At 45.2% G+C, this 9,163-nt stretch overlaps 1 long non-coding RNA gene across 2 annotated transcripts; it reads right to left on the reverse strand.

Annotated features, from left to right (window-relative positions):
* Positions 1-1,352: 1,352 nt before the first annotated feature.
* LOC123796921 (uncharacterized) lies at positions 1,353-8,944 on the reverse strand. Of its 2 annotated transcripts, XR_006780838.2 has the most exons (4): positions 8,561-8,944; positions 6,405-6,622; positions 6,104-6,291; positions 1,353-4,117 (listed from the first exon to the last, which is right to left on the reverse strand). It is a non-coding gene; the product is annotated as an uncharacterized LOC123796921 (long non-coding RNA). The 2 variants fall into 2 exon arrangements; XR_015720901.1 differs by having other exon boundaries at positions 6,104-6,622.
* Positions 8,945-9,163: the final 219 nt, after the last annotated feature.

The raw sequence follows: 9,163 nt of genomic DNA on the forward strand, positions 1-9,163 counted from the left end.
GAGACATAAGAAAAGAGGTGGGAAGGAAGAATCCTTGTGGCAATAAGCAATTCAGCTCTGGCCCTGAACTTGCATAACTGGCTTAATGAGACTAGCGCCCTGGAGTTCAGCAGATCCATCTCCCTTAGAAGGCAGTTTAACAGTACAAATCATCTTTTCCCTCCCCAATGCCCAAGCAGTTTAAGTATCCCCTTCAAACGAGCATAGTGGTACTCTTGAAAGGAATCCAGGTCAGTATAATTCTTTCCATCTCATTTCATATGCAAAGTTGCTTTAGACCCTCAGAGATGCATAGCACCTTTGACAGATTAGAACTCTTGGCAACTGCCCATCTGATGATTGCTTTCCTGGTTCTGCCTGGTCCTGGTAGAAGCCTGAGTTTCTGAGATCTTTGGGGTCATTCCTCGCCAAAGAGGTGATCCAGGACACAGGGACATGAAGCAAACTCTCTAAAAAACTTGACTGTCCTGAAAGAAGATACCATTCCCTTCAATTAAATTGGAGAATATTTAAAAAGAGAGTGAGATGAGAGAAGGAAAGAAAATGAATTATCTAGAAATTAACTTAGCCAAGCATGTCAGAGAAAGCTCACTAATGGAGATGTGTATTTCTTGGGTAAATAGAGATACCTTTGTGAAAGGTAAGGCACAGCATTGTCATGGTGTCAACTCATATAATTCTAACTAATATTTGGGGGAGAGAAATTAGATAAACCAATTCCAAAATTTGCATTGAAGAGTAAGTTTCCAGGAGTAGCTAAGACAAGTAGTCTCAAAAATAAAAGCAAAGGTTGTTTTTTTTTTTAAAGATTTTTTATTTATTTATTCGGCAGAGATAGAGACAGCCAGCGAGAGAGGGAACACAAGCAGGGGGAGTAGTGGGAGAGGAAGAAGCAGGCTCATAGCGGAGGAGCCTGATGTGGGGCTCGATCCCACAACGCCGGGATCACGCCCTGAGCCGAAGGCAGACGTTTAACCGCTGTGCCACCCAGGCGCCCCAAAAGCAAAGGTTTTGAAGTGTAAGCACTACAGACCAAAGGAACAGAAGAGAAGAATCCAGCAAGAGACCCATGCATGTGAGTATTTGGTATGTGATAGAGAGGGCAGCACAGATCAGTGGGGAAAGGATGGATTATTTTAACGGTGTTAGGAAAGTGACTCTGCTGTATGGAAAAAATAAAATAACATCTTATCTCATATCACATAAAGACAAATTTCAGCTGAATTAAGAAGCTATAAAAAATTGAAAGGCAAATTGGTATGATATTGAGTTAGGGAAACATTTCTTAAATAAGATACAAAACCATAAAGGAAATAACTGATGGATTCCTGTTCAATAAATGACATCACAGACAAAGTTAAAAGGTATTTGCATCATATGTACAACAACAGATGATAAAAAATTAAAATCTCAATTATATAAGAAACTGAGTAGTAAATCAGCAAGAAAAAATTTGGCAACCCAAGAGAAAAATAGGCAAACTCACTTTCTGAGAAACTCAAGTAGTGAATAAACATATGAAGACAAACAGTATATTAGATATCAGAGAAAGAAAAATCAAAACAGTGATATTTGGCTTTAGATTCATCAGACTGGAGGAAAAAAAAAATCAGTCCTGGCTAGGATGTAGGGAGATGAGAACCTAATACCTTGTAAATTAGTGTAGACACTCTGAAGTGTAATTCCAAAGTATTTCGCGAAACTGAATACATTTTAATCCATTATTTTCCTAATTGTGGGTCACGGGCCATTAACACATTATAAAATTAGATTAGTAAGTTGTAATTGATGTTTAAAAAGGGAAATTGAGCTAAATAGAATAAAACACACCAGAATGTTTTTCTTATGATGAGGATAAGCACTATTTCACAAAACTTTTGTTTCACTTGTGTTCATGGAGGGAGCCTTACCAGATTCTGCTGTAAAAAATGTATTTCTAATGCTGCATCATAGTCAAAAGAGTTGGAAAGACACTGTTAACCCTGCCACCCAGCACCCCACTTCTGCTTAGAAACTCTAGCAGAGATAAAGAGACGGGTATGAAGATATTCATCACAGTGTTCTTTATAACAGGCATGTGATGGCAACAAGTTCCACCAGTCTGAAAATGAATCATGTTTTAATGAAGGCAAAAATTAGACAGTCCTTAAAACAAATGAATTTGAGTTACACAAGTTAACACAGATCTCAGTGAAAACAAAAACAAAAAACCAAAATACCAGTATTGATTGAACAAAAAGGGGCAATAGAATGTAATACACAGCACGATAGCATTTACATGAGGTTTGATAAATGCCCTCCCAAAGCAGTATTATATATTGTTTGGGGATACACACACATATATGTAAGCAAGGTTTTGGGGGTGGATTGTCGAGGCTTACACATCTGACATGTGAGAGTAGGTGCCGGTGGTGGTAGGGAGTGGGAGCTATGCAGTTGTGGGACTGTGATAAAAAACAACAAAAAGAATCACAAAGACAATAGCTAATTTGAGAGAATGGGGACTAACGTCATATGCTTCTGGAGAGGAAGAGTGGGCCAATATTGTTTGGGGAGATTTGTCAATACTTATTAAAAGCTTCCAGAACATGCATCTTTTTTTTTTTTTAAAGATTTTATTTATTCGACAAGATAGAGACAGCCAGCGAGAGAGGGAACACAAGCAGGGGGAGTAGTGGGAGAGGAAGAAGCAGGCTCATAGCGGAGGAGCCTGATGTGGGGCTCGATCCCATAACGCCGGGATCACACCCTGAGCTGAAGGCAGACGCTTAACTGCTGAGCCACCCAGGCGCCCCATGAACATGCATCTTTTTGACCAGTGTTTCCACGTCTAAGGAAGCCATTAAGCGTTAAGTCCAACAGCTGAACTACAAGAGTGTTTCTTTGAATTTTAACATGAGAGCAAAAACATTAAATCATATGAAAGGTTATTCAGTAATTTAAAAGAGTGACATAGAAGTATATTTATTGCTGTGGGAAAATGTTCATGATAGGAAGCTAAGTGGAAAAAAAACAGATCACAGGCCATGAAACTACTTACAGTATGAGACCATTAAAAAAGCACTTATATGAAACATGGTCAAGGCAGGGAAAAGGGAGAAAAACATCAGGTTAAAAAGTGGCTGTCTCTGGGTAGTGTGATGAAGATGATTTTCAATTTTGCCTTTGTGCTTATTTTCTCCCCACAATTTCCTAAAATGTGCAAACACTATTTTTGTAATAAAATTCATTTATTTTGATTTGAAAATTGAGGAGGCTATCCAGATGATTTGTCAAATGGAAGGAACTAGGTTGAGAAGAGAGAATGAGGCATGAAAATATCAGGATGGGAAATGAGGAGACGGTCAAGGAGCTCAGAAGCAGGGAGGGCAAGGAGAAAGTCTGGAGAACAGAGGATCTGGCCGTGACTTACAGGGACTCTGCAGCCTAGCGGCTTGGCCTGGAGGGAGGGGTCAAGGTGCGGAGTCTCAGCCCTGGCGCAGCCCTACCTCCTGCAGGCAGTTTGCCAGTCTTCAGATGCCCAGTGGCCCAGACTCCATCATCCTCAAGCCTTGATCCGTTGTCATTGTCCTGTTGGTCAGGCTGGGAGTGAAGATTCCCCCAAATGTGGGGCTCTGTTCACCATGGGGAACCTCAAGCCACTATCAGCCTCAGCTGGGTACAGCCAGAATGAGACAGGGAAGGGTTCCTTGAGGGTCACATGTAATAGCCTCAAGTCTAAAGGGTTCATAAATGAGCCGTCCAAATGGGCAGGACCTGGAGAGCACTGGGACAGAAAGAATGTCTTAGTCATGTAATGCTGAGTATCAAATTACCACGTACATAAGGGCTTACACACACACACACACACACGTTTTCTAGCTCACAGTTTCTGTGGGTCAGGAGTCTGGGCAAGGTTCTGCTGGGTTTTTGCTTCAGGGTCGCTCAGAAGGCTGCAGTCAAGGTGTTGGCCTGGGCTGTGGTCTCATCTGCAGGCTCAATGAGAGAAGAATCTGCCTCCAAGCTCACATGGCTGTTGGCAACATTCGGTTCCTCTGGGCTTTTGGATTGAGGGTCTTCATTCCTAGTGGGTTGTTGGCCAGAGGTTGCCCTTGGGCCTGCCTGACGTGACCCCTTTCTTCATCAAGCATGCAAACGGAGAAGGGCAAGAGAGAGAGTATGTCAGCAATGTGGATGTTACCATGGAATGCGATCTAAGCATGGGCATGACATCCCATCACTTTGGTCTCCTGTTATAGGTTAGAAGCAAGTCACAGGTTGCACCCGCACTCAAGGGTATTCTTGGGTACCCAGTGCATGGGCACGGGTCCGGGGGGGAGGATCATCTTGGAGTCAACCCAGGAAAAGGGCAACCCAGAGAACAACAAGCTGAAACAAGAGGGTGTGAGACTAAGGAATGGGATGGGAACCCCTGGGGATGGGATGTCCAGAACCATCTCAGTTATAGCCCTGAAAGGACATCCTGGGCAGCCCCTCAGTCCCAGGGAAACCAGAACAGTTGGAACACAGATGATGTGTCACACTACCCAATGTAGAGAGTCTCTGTTTCATGAACAAAGTTTTCACTTGGCATTGCTATGTCTTATCACTTCTCTAAGACCATCAACCAGCCTTTTATCAAAGAGATCGCTGGCTTCAGACCCAAGCCTTCTGCAGGCTACAGTATCTCCCTATAACTTCGTGTCATTTCAGTTGTGTCCTATTTACTTATCTTGTTACTTTCTATTTATGGAAAGTGATACTGGGTTCTTCATTTATAGTAGTGTTACAAAATTTTCATCTCAAGTAAATGCATCTAAACAAAAAGTCAGTTGAAGGAATAGCAACAAAATTATAATATTCGCAGCTTATGACCGCTGCACAAATCTGGAAGGCCTGTGCCACCTGCCACTCTTGCCCATCAGCACCTGTGTGACTACACACTGTCCTACCTTCCCCTCCATTCATCCACACCAGTCACACTGGCCTCCTTGCCTTCTCCCCATCACAGCAGGCACACTCCCCACCTCAGGGCTTTTGCACCTGCTGTTCCTTCTGCCTGGAACATTCTTTCTTCAGTCATCTGCACGAGTCACCCCTTCAGGCCTTTCCTTAAATGTCACCTTCCCACGATGCCTTCCCTGGCCATCCTGCATGACATCCTGCATATCAGTCCCACTCTGGACACTCCCCATTATCCTTTACTGTAGGTTTGGGGTTTGTTTGGGTTTTTAAGCTTATTTTTCTTTTTTATCCTGTTTCTCCCCCTTAGAATATCAGTTTCAAGAGGACAGAAATTTTTGTCTGTTCAAGTATTGGGTTTTTTTTCAAAGATTTTATTTCTTTATTTGTCACAGAGAGAGCGAGCGAGAGAGCACAAGCAGGGGGAGCAGCAAGCAGAGGAAGAAGCGGGCTCCCTGCTGAGGAAGGAGCCTAATGCGGGACTCAGTCCCAGGACCCTGAGATCATGACCTGAGCCGAAGGCAGAGGCTTAACCAAATGAGCCACCCAGGGGCCCCTGTTTGAGTATTGTTTTCTGCACTCCCCAGGACCTAGAATGGTGCCTGGCTCAAAGGAAGTGCTCAGTAACTACTTACTCTCCAAGGGTTCCGTGGTGCGTGCGTGAGTCAGCGGGGTTCACAGGTACAAGGCTGGGGGGATGGCTGTCATTACCTTATTCCTCTCCCACACATTCCTCCCATGATCCAGGACCTGCACTCCCATTCCTCCTTCCTGTCTGCCCCCTGTACCCCCCAATCAGAAACGAAGACATCTGCCATGAAAATCAACATTTAGACGTGGCTTGGAGACGCTCTGGCTGAGTCTGGGGTTACTTGGTATCCAATAAAACATATTAAAGAGATGCAGGAGAATGTCGAAGAGTCTCTGGCAGGAAATAGAGTCAGATAAGTATATCCATGGGATGCTTTTGGTGACCAAAAATCCCCCCAAAAACAACAACAAACCCCCCCCCAAACCCCCACCCCCAAAGCCCGAAGCAAAATGTATTAAACGATAATGAGATGTATATGCTAATAATTATCCCAACCCACTAAGTAGGGCAGCTCCAAGGTTGGTTAATTCAGTGGCTCAATGACATCATTAAGGATTTGGGCTCTTTTACCTGTTCCGCCGTCCACTGTTGCAGCTTTGTCCTAATTTAGCTTCCCTCTTGGTTGCAATAAGAATATGTCCAGCCATGGAAAAGGTGATGTTTCTCTCTCATGTCTATTTTTCAAGGGCGAGGGCACCTCTCCAAGTAGCTGCTTGCCCCCTGAATTTCACTCACTTCACAATGGCCAGAACTGGGTCCTAGGCATACACCAAACACGGGCAAGAAGAATGTGGGGCTTGTAGTGGAGGGTGAATTACCCAAATAAAAACAGAGGAAGGGGCAGGAAGATGGATTTGGTTAGGCAAGCTACCATGTAGGTTTCAGATGACCTCATGAAGGAACGGAACCGAGAACTGAAGTATCAGGCATCGAGGTCACCCGCTCCCTATTCCCATGGCTTGATTTGCTCTGTTCATTTCCACAGACTTCTTTTTCGCTGTCCTGCTTCTCTGGGCAGCCTGGCTTTCTTCACAGACATGGTCCATGGCCCAGACAAGGCTCCATTAGCCTCAACTTCAATTCTCCTCCCTGTTGAAGTACAAATACCCAGTAGTAAAGCTGTTAGCTAGGGAAGGGAACCGCTGTGACAAACACGTTTGAAATCTCAACGACTTCGGAGGATACAATTTTATTTCTCGCTTATATCCCAGCCCGATTGGGGTCAGTGTGTGTGTCTGCGTGTGTGTACGTGCGCGTGTGTGCGTGCGCATGTGTGGCTGATCGAGGGTGACCCAAGAAGAGTAAGAGCAGCGTGATCCTGGGGCTGCTAAAGGTGAAGCCTTGCTTAGAGGCAGCCCAAATGGGGTCTGCAATAAAGCCGAACTTTGTTCCCTGTCTTCCTGTCGCCCATGATCCCCCTCCCTCTCTCTTGCTTGTGCCTCTGCCTCTTTTGTTCTTGCGTCTCTCTGTTACTGTATCCCTCTCTCTTTCCTAGTCTTTGTCTCTTTCTACCCTTTGTTTCCTTTTTTCTCTGTCTCTTGTCCGAAGTGGTGGTTTATCGGAGCAGAAATCACACCCAGTTTTTTTTCCTCTCTTTTTTTAAACCGTAATGCCCCTCACCAAATAGTAACTGAAGATAGTCTTTGTGAAGAAGTGGAGAAGGTGTGTTCCTGCCCCCTTTGCTCCCTGTCCCCCCACCCCCCTCCCCACGCTTGCTCCCTGCCACTGGAGCACATCCGTTGCTTCCCCAGAGGGAGAACGGAGCCCGGAAGTCGTAGGAAGGAAGCAGCAGAACGCAGGAGACTGAGTCATGCAGTGGTAACAGGTCCTGGCTTTGTTCCAGCTCTGTCTGGCCGTCCAGATGACCCAGGACTGCCATCCCACATAACTCTGTGGAGCTCTTTGTAGTTTTTAAAATACAGGTGAGCTCAGAATCTCCCTAAGGGGAATTCTGTGGCAAGGATGCTCTGTCCATTCTATGGAGCCAAGGAGGGCATGGGCTGTATCCAAGGTCCCACAAGAAGGTGGTGGTAAAGGCACTTAATGGCTTCCGCTATAGGGAAGGACTCCAGCCTCTAGCTCAGGGGTGGCCCTTAGTAAAATTTGCTGAAACATACCAGCCACCACAATGCTGATGATGACGATAGTTAATATAGTAAACACCTACCATGTGCTCTGCAGTGTGTTAAGTGTTTTATTTGCAATATCTCACTTAATTCACCCCACCCACTCCCAACTCTTTCAAGTAGATACTTGTAACATCCCCATTTTATAGGTGAGAAAACCGAGGCACACAGAAATTTAGTACTTTGCCTCAGAGAGAAAACCACATCGTTAGTAAATGTCAGTGCAATTGAGATGAATAGGTGGGTGGGTGGATGGATGGGTGGAAGAATACATTAATGGTTAGGTAGTTGGCTAGGGACTTGGAGTTAATAAAAGATTTTGATATCTCTATCCCCCTCAGCTTAGTCATGTATTAGCCACTTAAAGGCAAGAAGTGAGCCAAGGAAATACAAGAGTCCCCTCTCGAGCTCCAGTCTACATGGACAAGTTCATAAACAGCGGCATTCACGCTCAGTCAAGGATAAATTCATACCAACCAGGGTGCAGAGAGGCAGATACACGCACAAGAACAGAATCTTACAATGATACACAGATATCACTAGCACAACCCAGTTACACACACACACCAGGACATACAGAGGCCAGGATGCATGTTGCATTCAAGGGCAGACTGGACTCACTTCACACAGGAACACACACCTTGCAAGGACATGTTTAGAGACAAGGTCATTCACAGACAAGGACACAGATATGCAGAAATGCCCATCTATTGCAAGACGCGCACAAAGAAACAGATGTTTTACACGTGCACGTGCACACACACACGCACACATGCACACCCCTACCCCAGTAGGCAGGACACAGACACAGTCTGTCTCTTTCTGACAAAGCTGCAAACAGGCCCCTGTAGGGTTTAGCTATATTCTAGCCACTTCTCCCTTTCTCTAGAAAGGCACTCACCTGGGTCTTGTTAAATATGCAAAATTTAGGGGGCCACTTCCCTCAACGCTTTGTCTTAGAGGAGAACCCTTGAACAGAGGTGCTCTATCCAAAATGCGTTGTTTTCTCTTGATGCTCTGGAGCTGGGCAGTACCTCTGTCTTTCCTTTTCCTTCCTGGTCTTTACGAGTCCAGTCCGTCTCTTAATCCGGCTCAAGTAACCTCTGCAACTTCCTCAGGGTCAGCCATCCTGGCCCCGCCTCAGCCTTGTCATTTGTTGCCTCCCACCCGAGGCCCGGAGACTTAGGACCCAGGGTCCCCCTCCCTCCTCCACTTCACCTTTCCACAGGGCCTTCCTGCTCAGCCTCCCCGGCCTTTCCTGGGGAGGAAACAATCAGTGGTCTTTTGGTTCAAATTAGGATTTAACCTAAAGAGAAGGAGGAAGGCAACCCTCTGAATTCCAATCTATTCCTTCCAGAGAAGCCCCAGGGATTATTTTAACATGCAAATGTAAGGGCAGTGACTTTGTTTTATTTACTGATCTCTCTCTCTCTCTCTCTCTCTCTCTCTCTCTCCTCAGGGCCGAGAACAGTGCTGGGCACATAATAGGTGCTGTTTTCGGCTT

Source organism: Ursus americanus, chromosome 22, assembly GCF_024610735.1.
Source record: "Ursus americanus isolate L20-20 chromosome 22, mUrsAme1.1.p, whole genome shotgun sequence".
In the NCBI taxonomy this organism is placed as follows: domain Eukaryota; kingdom Metazoa; phylum Chordata; class Mammalia; order Carnivora; family Ursidae; genus Ursus; species Ursus americanus.